Here is a 19,537-nt window from a genome sequence, read left to right as displayed (position 1 = left end):
GGAAAATGTCCAACAAAATATTCGATTCTAAACAAATACCGATTTAGACATGCCTGTCAATACATTAAAATATTTCGACAAAGTTAATAGGTCAAAGGTTACACAGAAAATCTATATAAATTATAAAAACATTAAAACGCGTATGACGCATAATAAGCCCGATATTCGATAAAAACTTACTTTTTAACCTTTGACCTCCAATATCTGCTTTAGCGCACAATATATTTCCGGTGGCTTATTAATTATGCAAAGGAGATGCTATGTGCAAATTTTCATTTAGCTATAAAATTTCCCAAATTGCTAGTTTGTTTGCCTAATTTTTCTGTGGTAATATATTAGTATTATAGTTTGTAGATTGACATTAAATATTTCTGACCCTGTAAGTTTAAACCTAAAAATTCTCAAAATAAGCATATTGCAAGATCACTTTGCTCCAAAAACGATTTTTCATATCGACTTCGATCTGTAATTGAATCAAGTAATTTGTACTTGATTTAAGCAATCGTTCCGGATTGATTTGATTACTTCAGACAGGAATTCTTTTATTGTTACAACTACAGCATGCATTAAATGCCATCGCTTCTAACAAATTCTACAAATTTCCAACTGGTAGTCTACGAATACATGCATACGTACATAATCATGTAAATATTTATATGTATGTGTATGAAAACAAGCAAGTGTTTTAACAAAATAATGATTGTCATTTTGGTTTGAAACTTTTGATAGTTTAATTTTCAACACTGTCAAAACATTCCATTCATAAGTTGTAAGTATGTACATATGTATGTCGGTTTTATCGACAGCATCATGAATAGCTTTTTGAGCGGAATATTGTGGGTGGTTGGTATGTGTTTGTGTGTATAAGTATTGTTGATCTAACATTGTGTAAGTTTAATTGAAATATTTCCATTAATGGGGGTTTTTGGCCAACTTTCAGCGACAATTCGTTAATGAGGCAAACAATATATCTTAGAAATATCTTGTTTCATTCACCAAAATACTACTAAACACTTTTCAACCACTAATGAAGGTTACCATACAGATTTATAGATATTTTATATGAATGTGTAATGTATGTATGTAAGTAGTGTGTGTTTGGAAGATATCCTTGTTATTTGTCTTTAGGTAAGGATATTAAATGTTTTGTAATAAAATAATTTTGCATTTAATGACAATGAAGGCAGTAGTTTAAAGGAATTACGAAACTTATAAAAATTAATAAATATACTTTTTAAGAAAAACTCAAATTTGTTTATTAATGCAAAAATCATACTGATGCACTTGCGCCGAATGATAGCGCCTTTGATTTAAACCAATTCGACCGAAACCAGTCGATTTTAGTCTAGCACATGAATGTCGAGAGTTTTAACGTGAGCACCTGCTTTGACGGTCTTTTCTCACGGTGGTCTTTTTCATCCACTGAGTAGACTTGAGAACGGTCTACCATCGCCCCTTTATTCTTCAATGAAGAACTCAGGTAGCAATTTTTGTACATTGGCTTTGACCGGTCCATGCACAAGTACTTTGCTGAAGTACTCGAGCTATCTAATCTCTGATCATTGGATGGCCTCTGTTGATTCGGCAAACAGCACCCAGAGACGTAACCGATGGACCGAAGTACGGATCCTTCAAATAAGCCGAAGACGTAGTTCTTACTCACGGGGACACACTGTGGTAATTCTTATAGAGTATACTCTGGACATATCTGGAAAAGGAAGGAAAATTCAATTCCCTTCATCCATCATCATACAACCCAGCACACATCTCATTCATACGACACATTCATAAGAGAAAAACATACTACACATTTATTATAGGTAGACGGTTGGGTGAGGCCCGCCGTACACCACATTCATCCCGTACCATATACAATTAATACCAATTCATTTCCAACGCTTAGTCTCACAGTCACTCCTCTGTGGGGTATCTGTTGTTTCGGCAACAGCACCGAACTTATCCGCCACATACTCTTCCCGCGAATTTGGGTTTAAACCACAGCCGCTACGTCGATCCCGAAGATACCTCAACTAACTGACTAGCAAGGACATAGTCCTGCGCGCAAATGGCCACCCGTAATACCAGATTAAGCGGTGCTCTGGTCTGACATCTTTCAATATATACAAGGACTAAGCCAAACAGTAGACTGTTTCAATAACTGACTCTTTCAATAACTTTCTCCGTATTTTTCCTCACACGCCATTCAGTGGCCTTAATATAATTATAAAAATAATAGTCGGAAAAGAATTGCGTAATACACACTCAAATAAATCAAGAGCAAATTTAAAATAATTGTTCTCCTAAAAACAAATACAAAATACGGATCCGTTAGGCGGAGCGGTTTTAGAAATAAACCAGGTACAAAATACTGGACAACAGATGTTTCGTAGGTTTAATATAAAAGCATTGAACACTTCGAAGAGAGGACTGCCAAGTAAAACATCGATCTCTTTCAGAAAATATAGCAGACATGGAGAAAACCTACATGGGACCAATTCGGGCCAGTTTATAGTATAGACCATAATTATCGCATTCTTTAAAAGTTCTGAATCTGCCATAAGATAAAGTTTTAAAAAGGTTATAAAATTATTTAGGCGATTTAAATGTTTTCTTTTTATGGTTGAAGTGACTATAAAATAAATTATTTGAAAAATTTAAACACTTAAAAATAATTTAAATGTACAATTTCCTACTTTAGTACTTCTTCTTTAAGTATTATGGATTAAAAATTTGATTTATGGCTTTTTTAAACTTCAAAAAGGTTAATTAGAAAGCACTAAAGCTCATTACGTAATACGTATCATATGTTGGCTTGTATAAACTCATACATATGAATGTGTTTTTATCAGCTTTTAGAAACTCTAATCAATTCCATTAATAACATTTAATGCCAAATGATTTTGATGCCTCTTTAATGGCGTACAAAAAGCGATTAAAATTGTATTAAAAGGAAAATCTAAAGTCATGATGAAATATTTCGAACTTAAGTTTTAAAAGTTATATACATATGAGTATAAATGATTTGAAAATTTAAGGTGATTAATTGTTAAAGTTAAGGTTTAAAACAAAAAAAAAAATCATTTATTTCAATAATTGTCAAAATTAGTTTGGTATTTTGATTTATAATGATTTTTGATTTTTTTTCATTAAAAAAATATCAATAACTTAAAAAAGTTGCTTTTACTAAGTCGCATGTATATTATATATTTTAATTATATTTGAGTTTTAAACTCTACAATTTGAGTACTTTTACCTAAGAATTTCCTAAAATCTAAAGTTACTTTTAACACCTTGAATAATTATAATGTCCTCAGACTGTATTTGAACAATTTAAGCGATTAATTGTTTAACGAAAATTTAATTAAAACCTTAAGGCTTTTAGGTCATAAACTCATAATTGTATACTATATGTTTGTGTTTATCTGAAATTTATTATTTATATAGCAATATATCAGAAATTCAATACAATTTTCTGCACATAACCTACACAAATATGTCTATAAGTTGCTTTAAGGGAAACGAAAAGGAAGATCAGACACACACGTATTGTTAATGTAATAACGTTTGCAAGAAATAGCATCAGTTTAGTCAAAACCTACAACCTTTATCGAAAATAAATGACTGGACAAAAGCTCATATTTGGTTATACCATATATAGACATTTTAGTTTAATGTTGTACTAAATTTCTTGTACCATTATTTTGTAAAATTACTACACTGATAATAATATCTGCATATTGTACGAAATGTTTTCGTATTATTTTAGAAAAAATTCGCTTATTTTACGAAATATATTTCTTTGGATTACATACAAATTAAATTAAAAAATATGAAATTACTTTTGTAAAATAAAACAGAATTTCTTAATATATACGGAGAATTTCGTGTAAACTTCTGAATTTGATATCTTCGATAATAAAATTTAAATTATTAAAAAAAACTAAAATTATTTTTTTGGCAACAATATAGAAATATCTGTGCTATCTGTGCTCCTTTGGGTAATTTTTGGGGTAACAAGTTTTACACATTTAAATAAAACAATGTATGACCAGTTTTATTTAAATGTGTAAATAAAACTGACCGATAGAGTTTTTGAGTTGATCACTTGACACGAAATTAGAGAAAGGTTTGATTTAATAAAATTTCGTATTATGCACGAAATTTTCGTAAATAAAACAAAAGTAATAGTAAATTTAAATATGATTTATTATCAGTGTACTTACATATTCATATGTAAGAGAAAGTAATGGGGATAATGTTATGAGAAGCACAAGATGTTGATGATTGTAAAGAGTATTTACTTTTTTAATTGTGTTAGAGAATTTAGTTCAGTTTTCGTTGTGATATTTAACAATGCCTTATAAATAGCATTTCAAGCCATTCAACTATCGCTGTCTGCAATCAAAAATTGATCATTTAAACAAATTAGAAATGCATTAATCTTTGGATCAAAAATATTTCGTATTGAGTGAAACATTAAATGCACATTTTCATACATGAACCCATACGCATAATAAAACAAAATAATAAACTAATAATGGAATGAAGTTATTTTATTTTATAAAAAAGGTTTATTTATTTTAATAACTTCTTTGTACAAAATTTATTTGTTGAATGAAAAATTATAAAGACAAGTTTGAAAATAATAAAATATAAAACTTGATTTAAAAACATAATAACATAAAGTAAATAATATAAGTTTTTAAAAGAAATAGAAGTATGTAGTGATACACTACAGTGATACACTACATGGAATTTTCAGTTATTCTATGCATTCGGATTTAGTTTAATAAATAAAATTTTATGAAAAAACAAGATATATTCATATATTTTAAATTCTTTTTCAATACTGCCTCTTAGCAAAAAAATTTAATAATGTATGTACTTAAAAAACTACATACTTCTCAATGATTACTACATACCATCTGTACACTTTTAAGTACTCTAACAGTGACTTAAGTATCTATTTACAAAAATAAAAGAGTAGCGTTTTTGACTGACTAATTTATTATCGCACAGCTCAAACGGCAAATCCTAGAACCATGAAGTTTTGACTGCAGATATCTTAAAGGATATGTAGATCCATTAAGGAGGAAGTTATGAGGTGAAAATTTGCAACGAAGGTGATTTTTGGGACCATAATAACTTTTTTATTTATTTTTGGGTGTAAAATGAAGAAAACTTTATTTCAACTATTATTAAAACTTTTGCGATTTATTGTCGTATTTTTATTAAATATACTTATTGTCTAACTTTGTAATTTAAACAAAATATTTGCTATTTCTTTGGCAAAAAGTACCAAAAAGGGGGAAAAAGGGAAAATTTAATTTTATAAATTTTTTCAAATTTGAAAAATAGTTTATTTGTTTTGGAATTCTGGTAAATTGTTTGGTACTTTTTGAAAGCACAATTTTCCAGTACAAATGAAAGCAGATTTGAGTTGTATATGTTATATCTGAGTTATATGATACTTTTTGATTTGATTATAAATACTAGAAACTAAACATCCCTACAGCACCATAGTGGGGAGGTTATTATGCGTTTGTGCTGATGTTTGTAACACCCATAAAATATTGTTTCTAGACACACCTTAAAGTATACCAATCGGCTCAGAATCACTTTCTGAGTCGATTTAGCTATGTCCGTCTGTCCGTCCGTCTCTCTGTCTGTGTGTCAATTTAAACCTTGTGTGCACGCTACAGTTCGCAATTTTCAAGATAATTTAATGAAATTTCGCACATAGTCTTTTCTTTTTTTTCATGAACATGTATTGCAATAATGTTTACAGGGGAGTAGTTGTTGTATTATCTGAATGGATCAGATACTGCTTAAATGTTAGCAAAGTGCTTCAAAATGGCCATCATACTTTTATTAATTTTTAGATAAAATATGTCATTTCAACTAATTGAAACATTTTAGCTCAGTAACAAGGTTTGCACTTGCTATTTTGTTTTTTTATTTTGAAATAAACAAAATTTATTTATCTTTTCATAGCAAAAACTCATTTTATTTTAATCTTGCACATTTACTGCGTCTTGTCAAAATGTTTAATTTTTTTTAGCACAAATTTCAAAGTTCATATTTATAAACTGGAAATAAACTAATGCAATTATGCAGGTCTGTCGCACATTTCGATCGGTATTGCTTGAACTTATAATAGATCAAATAAGAACATTGAAGTAGATTGAACCTAGTGTTCGGTTTCTAGCTCCTCGAGGACTGAAATGTTAAAGTTTATAATCATAAAACGGAAATAAACTGATGCAATTATACAGGTTTATCATACATTTCGAACAATTTTGTTTTAACTTCTCCGGAGCTTCGAAACGAAGTGCGTAATACTAAAGTTGACAAAATATCGATTTGGATTGACATACAGAATAGTTGCTGGTTAGGTTTAAACAGGTGATGAACATTTCGCTTTGAGTCTTTCTAATTAGAACTTTTAGTAGATCTAATAAGAATATTAAAGTCAATTGAACGTAGAGTTCAGTTTTAGATCCTCCCAGGACTCCCATTAGCATTCTAAAAACATCTAGAAGACCAAATTTGCAGTGACCAGTATGGCCAATACCAGATCACCTACAACTAGGTCTATGAAGAAGTCCTAGTTGTAGTCTATGAAGAAGTTCAAGTGAACATAAGCCACTAGCAATTGAGTAAGTATACTCACTCGACCAAAAGCTGAGCTTTGGAATAGTCTATTTCCAATTCACCAAAGTTTCGGTAAGAAGCTAGGCTATGAATTGTCACCAAAGTCAAATATCTTATGGACTAAGTGTTCTTTCTATTATGAGCTGTTGAAATCTAGCCAGACCATCTTTCGGAACCTGTATCGTATGCAAATGATTCGAACATTCGAGGAGTAGTTCCCATAATATGCGGCCACATGTGAAAGCTTGAACAACAACAACTAAAGAACGAAATCATACAAAGAGTCACTAAATTACCAACATACAAAAACGTACAAATGTGGCTACACACCCACCTTCTCAGCATATCGATTACGTTGTCGAATTCAGTTACGTAACGATCGAAAATTGGTATTCCAACCAAAAAAAAAAAAAGGAATCGTAAGAAAATGGTTGAAATCGGCCCATAATTTTGCCTAGCCCCCATACAACCGTACCCCCCGAATCGGGTTTTTAGGCTCATAATTACGTTAAATGTTCTATTGTGTCAACAAAAATCTGCAAAACTTAGTTTTATAGGCCGATAAATGACAATTCTAATTTTTATAGTGATCGCCCGATCACTCATTTTGCCTAGCCCCCATACAAACTCCCTTTCAGAAAAAATCTTGAAGGTCAAAATTCACTTATAATTTCTAATAAAACGATTAAAATCTACATAAATAACTCTAAGGTTTACGTGAATTCTTCTACCAAAATTTATAAGGATAGGCCCATATTTACCCTTACTCCCCTATGAGCCCTCTTGTAGAAAATCTCTCTTCTTTGTCAATAATACGTAAAAATATTACACAATACAGTTAAAGAACAAACTAAATGCTTTATTTTTTTAAATTATCCACTTGTTTAACATACTGACTGGTGTAGGGTATCATATAGTCGGAAATGTCCGACTAGTAATTATATAAGTAGGTAAGTAGGTACATCTCAGAAATTTGCATATTTAGTCTACACGAATCCAGTAACATGTTCGTGTTGAAATACCCTTGTAAATAGCAGTTTAATTCATTACTTTTCAATGAATGTTTTCGTTAGGTTCTAGTCAAATCAAATATCCATATCCCCTATATACCCCAAAATATGGATTATATGACGCAAGCAAAAAAGCATTCAAAATTATTGTTTGTGTTTTTTTTTGGCTCTTGTTTATTGTCTATATATATGAGTTTTGTTCTTCATTTATTATTATCATAATTGTGGTACCGATTTACATCCATTTATTCATTATTCTTTCGATTTTCATTATATTATTGAACATCATCAACATTATTAGCATACATTCCGATTTCAATAACGATAGAAATTCATACATCCACATACATACATGTACATATGAATGTACTTAGTGAGTCAAGAATTCCGCAAATATGCAAACAACCGTATTGTTTTAGTTTTAGTATTTGTTAAGGACGAATTGTGGTTGTACTTGTAGCAGCAGTAGTAGTTGTAGTACTATGTATAATAGCTGGAACAATAATTTATAATCGTAAAGATTTGTTGTAAACAACAAGTATGAATATCTCTACACTTATAAATATGTACTTGCAGCATAAATATTCATATTCTTTGTTATATAAACACATTAGGGTTCGGATCATAAAAAAGAGATATATGTATTGTTATATAAACACATTAGGGCTCGGGTCATAAAAAAGGGCAACTACGTTGAAACAAAATAAATTTCGAAACGTTTGGTTAATAACGAAAATTGATGTTTATCATTAAATTACTTTCAAAACAATCAAAAACTGTTTAATTTAGACTAGACCCAGTATCATGATGAATATAATATCTAAAATCTGACACTGTGTTACAAATAATCAAAATATGTTTTATAATTAAAAAGGTCTCTCCTTAACAAACAATTATTTGGCTGCAATTGAAGCATACATTTCGCAAATTAACAAATGTTTATTTAGACATATGAGTGTGTGTACATATGTGCGTACGTAAATGCACTTCTACACCAGATTATGAAAATATGTACATTAGGGTAGTCCGTCCCGTCCGATTGGAAAACAAATAATGTATAAAAAAAATTATAAAGTACATCACTGAAAAGGTTATGAAATTATTTATGCTTACATATGATCGAAAATATAATGAATTTTAACATAATTATTAAAATAAAACATAGAAAATAGTTTTATGTTTTTTTTTTGAGGCCTCCTCAATGTAGGTACTTTTGTTTTGGTTCTTATGTGAGTAATAGATGCTTCAATTAATTTAACCATAATTCTTAGTTATTATTATCACAAATTCAACACATTCATATGCACCATCACATTCTTAAATACGCAAATATGTATGCAGAAGTACTATTTTAACCAGTTAAGTGAAGAGTGCAAACCGATGTAGTTTTAAATTTCTTTCAAGAAATTAGTATGATAATAATGTATAAATGTTGCTGTAGGAGTATGTATATTGCTGTTGAAGTAATTTACGGGAATGCAATTACAAACTAATATATATCATTTTTGGAGTAAATAAATAAAAAAGAAATTTGTGAGGTTGTGGAAAACTTTGGTCATCATATTTGCTTTAAAATTAAATTTATAATTCTTCTACAAACATATACTTTAATCTCAAAAAGTTACTTTTTTTAGATTTTCATAGATGTTTATAGGTTCGATAATTAAAGTCTAATTAAAGAGTAATTAACTAAAGAACATGTGGAGAGGACAGTGAAACTCTGGAGCACTTTTTTATCATTGCCGGACATTCGTCAAAGTTAGATCCAAGTATCTTGGAAGTGATGTTAATCCGGAAATAACATTCCTGACTAACACAGGTTGGAAGATTCTTAGGATTTACGTTCAGGAAACTGAGTTTCTAAACACTGAAAAATAATTCATTCAGTTCCTTCCCGATAGTGACCTAGGTGTATTTCTTCGGATTTGATGTATTAAGGTAGAAGGGGGACCAATGCCACTTTTTTTTTGAGGCGGCTTCAAATTCGGATACTTAGATACGTTGGCTTTAGTTTTATTCCTTTCAATCTCTCCTAAGTCATCCTCATGTGCATATTTTTTTAACTTTTCCGCACTGACCAAAAACGGCAATACCGCCCTATCCATGGGGTAAATGCAGATTGCAGGGATGGGACAGATTTGTCATTAGTAAAATAATAGAAAAAATTACAAAAATGAAAACTTATTTTGCTGTTGTATACTTTAATTCATTAAACAAAGTATAATAAACAAGATATTTTTTGTTAATTTCACAAAACTTAACAAAATAGTTAAAACAAATTATTACTGATTTTTCTATATTTTGTTCTACATCACAAGTATTACATATATTGGCGCATGTGCCCCACGGGCAGTTCTGGGGCTTAGTTTCAATTTTTTCGGGCTTCAAATTATATTGTTCACTATTATTGACGTTCTAATACTGACCAATATATTTTTTCTATAACAAAAACTAAAAAAAATTAGCACAAAAAGTTCACACAGTGAAATATTTTCACAACCCTTTGAAAAACAATTAATCATGTCTGCCTCCCATCATATGTAAAGTTAATGTTTCAAATTTTCAGGGATGATTGATAATCGATATACGAAAACAAAATTTGATAATGTGATAAAATCGATTTCTCGGTTTTTAAGTTATTCGCTTTGGCAGATGAGCCCCTATGGCCTATGATCCCCCTTCTACCCTATACCTTTTATAGATTTATATTCAATAAGGACCTTAATTAAGGATGATGCATGTTTAATTTTCATCCACAAATTCTTCACATACAGACTTTTATACAATCAGGAAGCTGAGTGAAAAATTTTCTGTTTTTAGGTTTAATGTGAAAGAAAATAATAAAAAAAGTCAATTTTTTTAACAGAAAGAGAGATAGAGAGTTCAAAAGTTTCATTTAAGGCAAATATTTTTTTTACCAAATTTTATAAGGGAAAAAAGGGATTATACATACCTGTTTTTTCACTTAGCCCCTATGAAATGTCCACAATTTTATTCAATAATATACGGCTGGTACAAGGTACAATTAAACTAAAATGCTTTATTATGACAAGTAAATCACATTTTATTTTTGTAAAAGGTGTAGGGTATTATATGGTCGGCCTCGTCCGACTATATTTTTCTACTTGTTTTTGAATTTATTATTGTTAAAATAACAAAATTATTTTTTCAATTATAATTTGAACATAATTACAACCAAAAACTTGACACGTATATACAATATGTATAAAATAAATATTCATATAAATATAAATACATACATTTTACAAGCAATAATAAAAATAAAATTATTCTTTCTTTTCATGTATCCCTTAAAACAATTTACAAAAATTAAACCTAAAGGTAAGTTTAAAATGTTAATATTTTCTTTACTAAGCATTGATGACAAAAAAAAATATTATTGACTTTTAGGAGCTTACAAAATTTGTGAAAATAAAGTAAATGATGCAATATGTATGTATATGTTTAAACATTTAAAGACTTTTACATGCCACAATATTGACATTGGGTAATCTAGTACATATTAAGAAAAAATATAATTGAACTAGATATAAAGGCAATAAAATTTAATGGATTCAATCGTTTACAAATCCTACAATAAACGAGGGATGAATAAAAATGTTTGTTCTATTTTTTCAGTCAAAAAATTTTAAATTCTTTAAGATTTTTTAAATTAAACAACCATTTTTTTTAAGTAAACAAAGAAAAATTCTCTACATGCATTTGTATCTATAAATGGGATTATTTTTCAATTTTATAAAGATTTTTTTATGAAAAAAAATGTACTAAATTTTGATTTTGTTCTTTTTTTAATTCACATGCAAATTTAAAATCTACTTGTATGTACAGCAAAATTCTAGATTTCAAAACAAAATGGTAAACATTTAATCGAAAAATTACCAACATATGCAGATGAATAAAAACAGATCATAAATTTGTAATACATACCAGACAAATATGAAAAAATGTACAATTTTAATAAAATTAAAATTGTAAAAGAGTTTATCACAAAATTGCATGTTTAGATTGGCATTCAACTACATTTGTTATGGTGATTTTCTCACATACATAGACTTCAAAACAAGTATGAATTCACAGTCGGACAATGCCGACCATATGATACCCTACACCAGTCAGTATGTTAAAATTTTGATTTTTTTTAAATAAAGCATTTAATTTGTTTTATTGTGGAATATTTTTACTTATTGTTGACAAAAAAGAGAGATTTTCTACAAGAGGGCTCATAGGGGAGAAGAGGTAAATATGGGCCTATCCTTATAAATTTTGGTAGATGAATTTACGTCTACTACAAAGTCATTAATAATCGTTAATAATCGTTAATAATCGTTTTATAATTAATTATAAGTTAATTTTGACCATCAAGTCATTTTCTGAAGGGCAGTCTGTATGGGGGCTAGGGTCAAATAAGGACCGATCACAATAAAAATTATTATTGTCAATTATTGTTCTATAAAACTAATTTTTGCTGATTTTCGTCGACATTATAAAACATTTAACGTACTTATGAGCCTAAAGGCCCGATTCGGGGTGTACGGTTGTATGGGGGCTAGGAGAAATAATGGACCGATTTCTACCATTCTCAATAGTCCTTGAACCAAAAAAACAGCATTTGCCAAATTTCATCAAATTATGTTGAAAATTGTGACCTGTAGCGTGCACACAAGGTTTACATGGACACACAGACAGACAGACAGACAGACAGACAGACAGACAGACGGACGGACGGACAGACGGACGGACAGACGGACATAGCTAAATCGACTCAGAAAGTGATTCTGAGGCGATTGGTATACTTTAAGGTGGGTCTAGGACCAATATTTTTGGGTGTTACAAACTTCAGCACAACACATAATACCATCCCCACTATAGTGGTGTAGGGTATAATGACTGCAACATATGTATGTATTTTGTTCAATATTTGCTACCGATTTGCTCTCACAAAAGCAAAAATGATAAGGACTTTTTTAATGAAAAACAAACTTGAATAAATATATATTTGTATGAAAAATATACATATCTCTGTATGAAAAGAGCATGTTGTAAAATTAAAATACGTTCGAGTGTCAGTCAAATGTTATGGAAAAGTTTCTTAACTTTATACTTGTACATTTCATAATATTATCTCATTTGAATGAGAGAAAAATTCCTACCGTTCACAAGGAATTAGTTTTCCGAAATATTTTGGAGTCATTTGACTTCTATGTACTAAATACATGTTGGTATCTACATGGTCCCATCCTCATACAATTTGACAGATATTTTAGTACAAAATCTGTTTGTGTCGAATTTCATTCGCGTTTATTTCCCACAAATTTAGTTATCTGCGATTCGATATATTTTGTTCTGTTTGGAAAACGCCAATTTTTTGTTACTTTTCGGACGTTATAACAGTGTCCGAAAACATTAAGTTAAATTGCAAAAAAACTCTTTTTCTTTTCAAAGAAGTCCAGAAATGGCATTTTCAAACATCAGTTTACGATGTCTCAAATATCACATGTGGTTGGGGTCAGGTTCAGAGTCAGTGAGGATAAATGTTTGTAAAAGTATAAGTTGATGTCATAAAATTTGCAAAAAAGGCTTTGTCTTCTTTAACACATGTTCATGTCGAATTTTAACAATATCGAGGAGAATAGCTTTTATGAACCGATCCGTCTGAAATTTTACACATCTTGTTTAAGTTGAATTTTGACTACAAAGAATTCTGTTTTTTTAAGTCAATAATACTAAAGTAATTTATGTGCGCTAGGCAAAATCGTGGATTAATATTGGCTATTTTAATGCAAAACAAATTGTATAAACTAGAAAAATGTATGCTCTTTGGATCCTTCCATTGGAACTATATTTATTGCAATTTAAAAAGACATAAAGAGTTATACTTAGTCAGTAAATTACTACGTATTACTGGGTTTTACAGAAATTTTCTAAACTTGTTTTTTAATTTATTTTTTTTTTTTTCTATTTGAAAAACTATTATGGTTTAAGAGAAATTTATTTTGTTTAAGGGTTGGTTTGCAAAAGACAGATTTAATTTCTGTCACCAAAGGTCACACAATCATAAGTTTGTTTCTTTCATTTCTTAAGCCGACTGTTATTATTTCTACATGATTATGTGTCCTTAAGGATAAAAATAAAAAGTTTTTTTTTTTCATTAAGTGAAAATATTTACTAATATCAGAAGAGTAGTAAAAATCAAAAGCGCCCCCAGATGCTCGAAACTTTGAATCATGATGGATACATTGAAAAAATAACAGATATGTTGATTGTTTTAAAGATTACTAAAAACTTAAATATAAACCTAAAACAATCTTAAGACTACAAGGCAGAATTTCTTCCCCTTTTAACTATAATTTACCACGTCTCTTTCAATTCCTTAAAAATAAAGCCCTTTTTATTTCTTTTGATTTTATTGCGTTATAAATTCAAAACCACAAATTGTGTTGAGGTTTCATGCTTACTAGACTTTCGTCCAACTATAGACCTCCTGCTGTAGAATTTCATAAAATAGTTAAAGTAAAACTTTTATATTTGTGCGTGTCATATTTTGTTTAGCAGACGTCGAGACAAAATTCCTTTTGACGACAGTTTTTCAGGGAAAAAAGTCAAAAGATTTCTTGTTGTTATTATTATTTTAAGAAAAAGTAGAAAAAATCATAAAAGTTTATTTTTAAATAATTTGCACAGGCAAAGGGTTTGAGTTAATTTTTTCTTGTTTATTTATTGAAAATTTTTGTTAGTCCTTTGGTAGTTTTTTTTTTGTGTTATTTATATGTTTTCTACTTGACCTCTGGAAACTTTTATTTTTATAATTTTTAGAAATATTTAATAATAATATTTTTCTAGAAAAACAGGAAAAAGGTGAAAAATGTGTTGTCTTTTTTAGCCTTGATTTAAGTTCAAGGGAAGAATGGCTTTCACTGTATTTTTATATTCTTTGTAATTCAGTTTTTATTTTGAAAGCCAAAATATTTTTTCTTTATTTCCGTTTGCAATGTTTTTTCCGCTTGTATATTTCCATTAAAAAGTAAGGGGATACAATGCTGAAACTTACTTACACAATAGCATTTTAAGTTATTATTTTAACACGGGGATGACATTGGAGGCAGGTACTTACCACGCTCGCTTACCATGGAGTTTAATAAGTAAGTCTTCGAATAGTTTAACAAAAAAAATATTTTTTTACTTTGTTTTAAAAGCAAAGTTCGTCAAGGCTAAAACTACTGAAATAATATATTGTTTTTAACTTATTACTACACTCATGCTAAATAAGGTAGACGTTATGAAGTAGTCATTGCAAAAGTAAGTAGTTGAGTAAGTGCAGGTCATTACAATGCTTTTGCTGGGTATGTTTACATATTTGATTTTAAATATTGGAATTTTTTTTTTGAAGTGAAATGGGAATAATTTTAAAATAACAAATGTCGTTGGTTTCTAATGGACTTAAAATTATGACTACTTTTTCTTTAAGCCCTCATTTGGCTTTGCCTGATTGACCCAAAAATAAAAATATTTTTCACTATTCTTTTTTCACCAAAGTATTCGCCACTATCACCAATCAAATTTTTAAATGATGATATATGGTCCCTTTCCATTTCTTTCGTAAACTAACTTTTTCATTTGGAAAAATTTCCTTGTTGTGAAAATTTTTTGATAGATTTAACATATGTTTTGAACAAAAAATACTTTTGTGAATGCATTCTTCATGGTAATAATAATTTTCCTTTCGAGAGGATTAAAAAGTCCGTATAAAATAATATTATTTGATTTTAATTTGTTTCAGAAATATTTCACTTTATCGAAAACAATTCATATTAGCTTAGGTTTAATTGATAGGAGGATGAATGCAACATAAACTCTAAGGAAATACACATACGCCACTATCGGTCCTATTGTCCTTTTTCATCAAAGAATAAGTAAAAAGTTATAGTCGAGTGAGGCCGACCATATAATACCCTACAACTGTATAGGAATAAAATGTGATTTATTTTCATAATAAAGCATTTAAGTTGAATTTTACCCTCAGATATACTTAAGGCATTTATTGTTAATATAACTAGAAATTGAAGTAAAATTTTGATGGGGGCTTTTTATAGGGGGTAGGGTCAAATTAGGCCCTATAATTATAAAGTTCATGAGGGTCATCAAGGATAGTATAGAACTTGGTTTTGCAGCTTTTTGTCGGGATACGAGTATAATAAACATAATTATGATATTAAAAGTCCTATTTGGCGGGTTCAGTTGTATGGACCTATGTGAAATAATGGACCAATGATAACTATTTTCCACAGGCTTCGTCTACGATACAATGAAATTTCATTGAATTAACTCCAAAGTTGCGAACTGCATTATGATTAAAATGTTTACATGCTCTATTCAGTGGTTCAATTGTATGAGGGCTAGGTGACATAATGAACCGATGTTAACCATTTTCAACAGGCTTCATCTACGGTATCGTAAAAGATCAATTGCCAAATTTCATTGAATTATCTCCAAAATTGCGACCTGTAGTTTAATTACAAGGTTTACATGGAGGAACGGACGGACATAGCTAAAAAAGAGAAAATGATCCTGAGCCGATTGGTATACTTTAAGGTGGGTATAGGACCAATAACCTACTAAAGTGGTGTAGGGTATAAAAATGTTTGTTGTTAAAAAACTAGTGTTGACTGAATGTATCAATGCATTTTTCAATGTAAGAAAACTCAGTTTGCTGAACGCAATTCTTGACATTTTTTTCGTTAGGAATGTTATATCCGGAATAATATTATTCCTAAGATATTTGGATCTAATTTCGTCGAATGCCTGACAGTAACAAAGAAAGTGGTGTATATGCTTAAAAATATTACCTCCTATGACAAGCCTGTGTTAAAATCATCATTTCTTCAGGACTTCTCAGCACTTCCATGGATTATATTCTACTTCTTTTTCGCTTCTTTAGAAGTTCTGTTTTTGCTGGGATATTGTTTATTCCGACTTGTTTCTTTGTTTTCCACAAAATTCCAATTGGACTTCTTTTTTACCCTTTTACAACTTTATTCTTTTCATTTTCAACATCTCTTTTCACAAGTTCTTTGTGGGTTTCCACATTTATTTCTCTTTTTTTACAACTTTTATGGTCAAAAGTTTTTCTTTTTTGTTTTCCAAGTCTTGTTCATTATTTATATTTGTTTTTGTTACATCTGTGTAATTTTTACGAAAATTATGACTATTTCTTTTTGGTATGGTTTTCCAATGTTTTTAGTTTTTATATTTATTATAAATAGTTCATGTTCATGTTTGTCACATTATATTTTTTTATTTATAATGGTGTTTATTAAGTTCTTGTTTTTTTGTTTTTCGACTGAAAATTATTTATATTAAAAAAAGTTTTAGTAACTTTTTAAAGAAAAATTTATATGTGAATACGAAAGTTAAAAAGGGAAAAATGACAGGTGTATGAATTTTTATTTTTCGAAATGTTAAATGTCATTATAATACTCGGCACTATGTTTGAAGGCTTTAATATTTAAAAAAGTCTAAAAAAGTCTAATGCATTTGATATATCATTTATTTGAAAATTCAGGTTTAAAAAAATCGGCCGATATAGCAAAAAATCGCTTTAATTGTTTAAGCATTATAAATGTTGGATATATTAAAATAAGTACAAAACAAACAGCTTTTTTTAATGTTCTACTTTAAATAGAAATGTTATGCATATTTTATTTCAAAAAAATTCTAAATTTAGAAATTTGTTAAAAAAGAATTTTATTTTTGCCAATTGAAAGTTTTGTCAGAAGTAGTAATCATGGTTTTAATAGACTCTGTCTGTCAACGAGACGTTTAAGAGTAAAATTTTTTTTTTTTTGTTTTTGTTTTAGGTTTTAATAGAAAACAAAATATTTCAATTTATTTTTTATACAATGCTTTGTTGCAGTTGAGTGATTTTTCTCTTACTTTTAAACCCTGACAATTGTTTCAATTTTAGTTTTTATATACATACATATACATATATATATAAATATACCCTACATCACTTTGTAGTGCGTTTGTATTAGTGTTTGTAAAGAAAAAAAATTATTTAATTATGAATCAAAAAATATTATAAATATGGGTCTAATGTGACTCTAACATCCTAACAGAAATTAGTTTGTCATCAATAAATTTGCTTAAATGGGTATATAAGAAAGGACTTGATACAACAGAACATAATATTGTACCGAATCTATATTTCGGTAATGACTGTCAATACTTTTTTACTTGTTATTATTGTTACTGCTATTATTATTGTTAATGGTAAATAGTATGTCTAAAACTCGTCCTGCTTTTCCTTTTAAAAAATTTATGCAATTTCATGGGATTTATTAAAGAAAATGAAAAAAAATTCTGGACATTGTTTAGTTCGCTTTATTTTCATAAAAAAAATTTATTTTTATAATGGTTTTTTTATTCATCTATTTAGCGTTATACTCATATTTCTAATAGTAGGAAAAAAATTATTATGATTGTGCGATTTTTTTGCACATTTTTTGTTATGTCATTGTCAGGTCATAATGGTTAAATTGTTATGTGTCGAAAGGGTTTAAGGGGTAGAGGGAGGCCTTATAATCAACTGCATTTTGAGTTTGTTCTATTTATTTTTATATATTTTTTTACGTAGTGACTGCTGTGGCCTTCATAAAGTATTGTGTTCCTTCTATTCATTGTTATGCACTTATTTTGATTATAGAGGTATTTTACATTTAATGCATTGTTTGCAACATAAATCTCATCGAAAATTTATTTTTTTTTCAAACAAGAAATTTTGTTATTCAATGATTCGAATCCTCATTTATATTACGATAATGATTGATCAAAAGTTCTTTCCATTTGATCGACTATAATTTATATAATGTTTTGCTAAATGTAAAAGTAACATTATTCTTAACTTAAAGAGGAAGTGTCGTTTAGCTATCTTATTCCAGCAAACAGTGCCGATAATATTCAGTACCCTTTGGTTTTAACTGACAATCACCCCTTCATTGCTCATGCCAACCAATTAAAAATTTAAAAATATTTTTTTTTTATAATTTATTAACAATATATTTTATAATCATTGCTGTTAATTTAAAAACTTTTATCTATGATATTAATCCTAAATTATAAATAACTAAGCATTTGTTTAGCATATTTTTCATTTTAAATCCAGCACTTAAATATAGTTTTTTATATTATTTATAATATATTTAACTTTTTACCATAGTTTTATTTTGTTTGCTTAAAAAAAATTGTGAAAAAATTTGGCATTAAATAATAGTTGCAGTTGCCAAATCGATTAAATGGTATGTGATAACCTTGAACAGTTGACAAATTTGTAAAATATTTTCCATAAAACTTTCGATATTTGGTAAAAAAAATAAACAAACAAATAAAAAGTTCATATAGGCTTTTATATACAGCGATACATTTATAGTAAGAGACATTTTTAATTTCTTTAAAATAACTCTTAAAGTCCATATGTTATGAATAAGCCAACCAAAATAATTTGCATTTTACATCATATTTCACTGTATGCTGCTAATGTTTTAATATTTTTTGAATTGTGTTTTTTTTTAATAAAAATTTAATAAATTTTTAGGAAATAAATAAATAGAAAATGTTTTCAACATTTTTTGTTAGATTTATTTCAGTTTTTTTTTGAAGTTATAAAGTTTAAATAAAATGCTTTTAATTCTAGCAATCACAAATTTTTAAATCTTTACCTTTAAAATTAATTCACTTTAAATAACATAATCTTTGATTGTTGTTGCAATTGAATTAAAAATGTTTTACACATTTTAAATAATTTTCTATGGGTCCTACGCCTTAAAGTATACCTATTGGTTCGAAATCGATTAACT

Source organism: Lucilia cuprina, chromosome 4, assembly GCF_022045245.1.
Source record: "Lucilia cuprina isolate Lc7/37 chromosome 4, ASM2204524v1, whole genome shotgun sequence".
Classification (NCBI taxonomy): domain Eukaryota; kingdom Metazoa; phylum Arthropoda; class Insecta; order Diptera; family Calliphoridae; genus Lucilia; species Lucilia cuprina.
The sequence above is the reverse complement of the archived record's forward strand: the minus strand, read 5'-3'. Positions refer to the sequence as shown.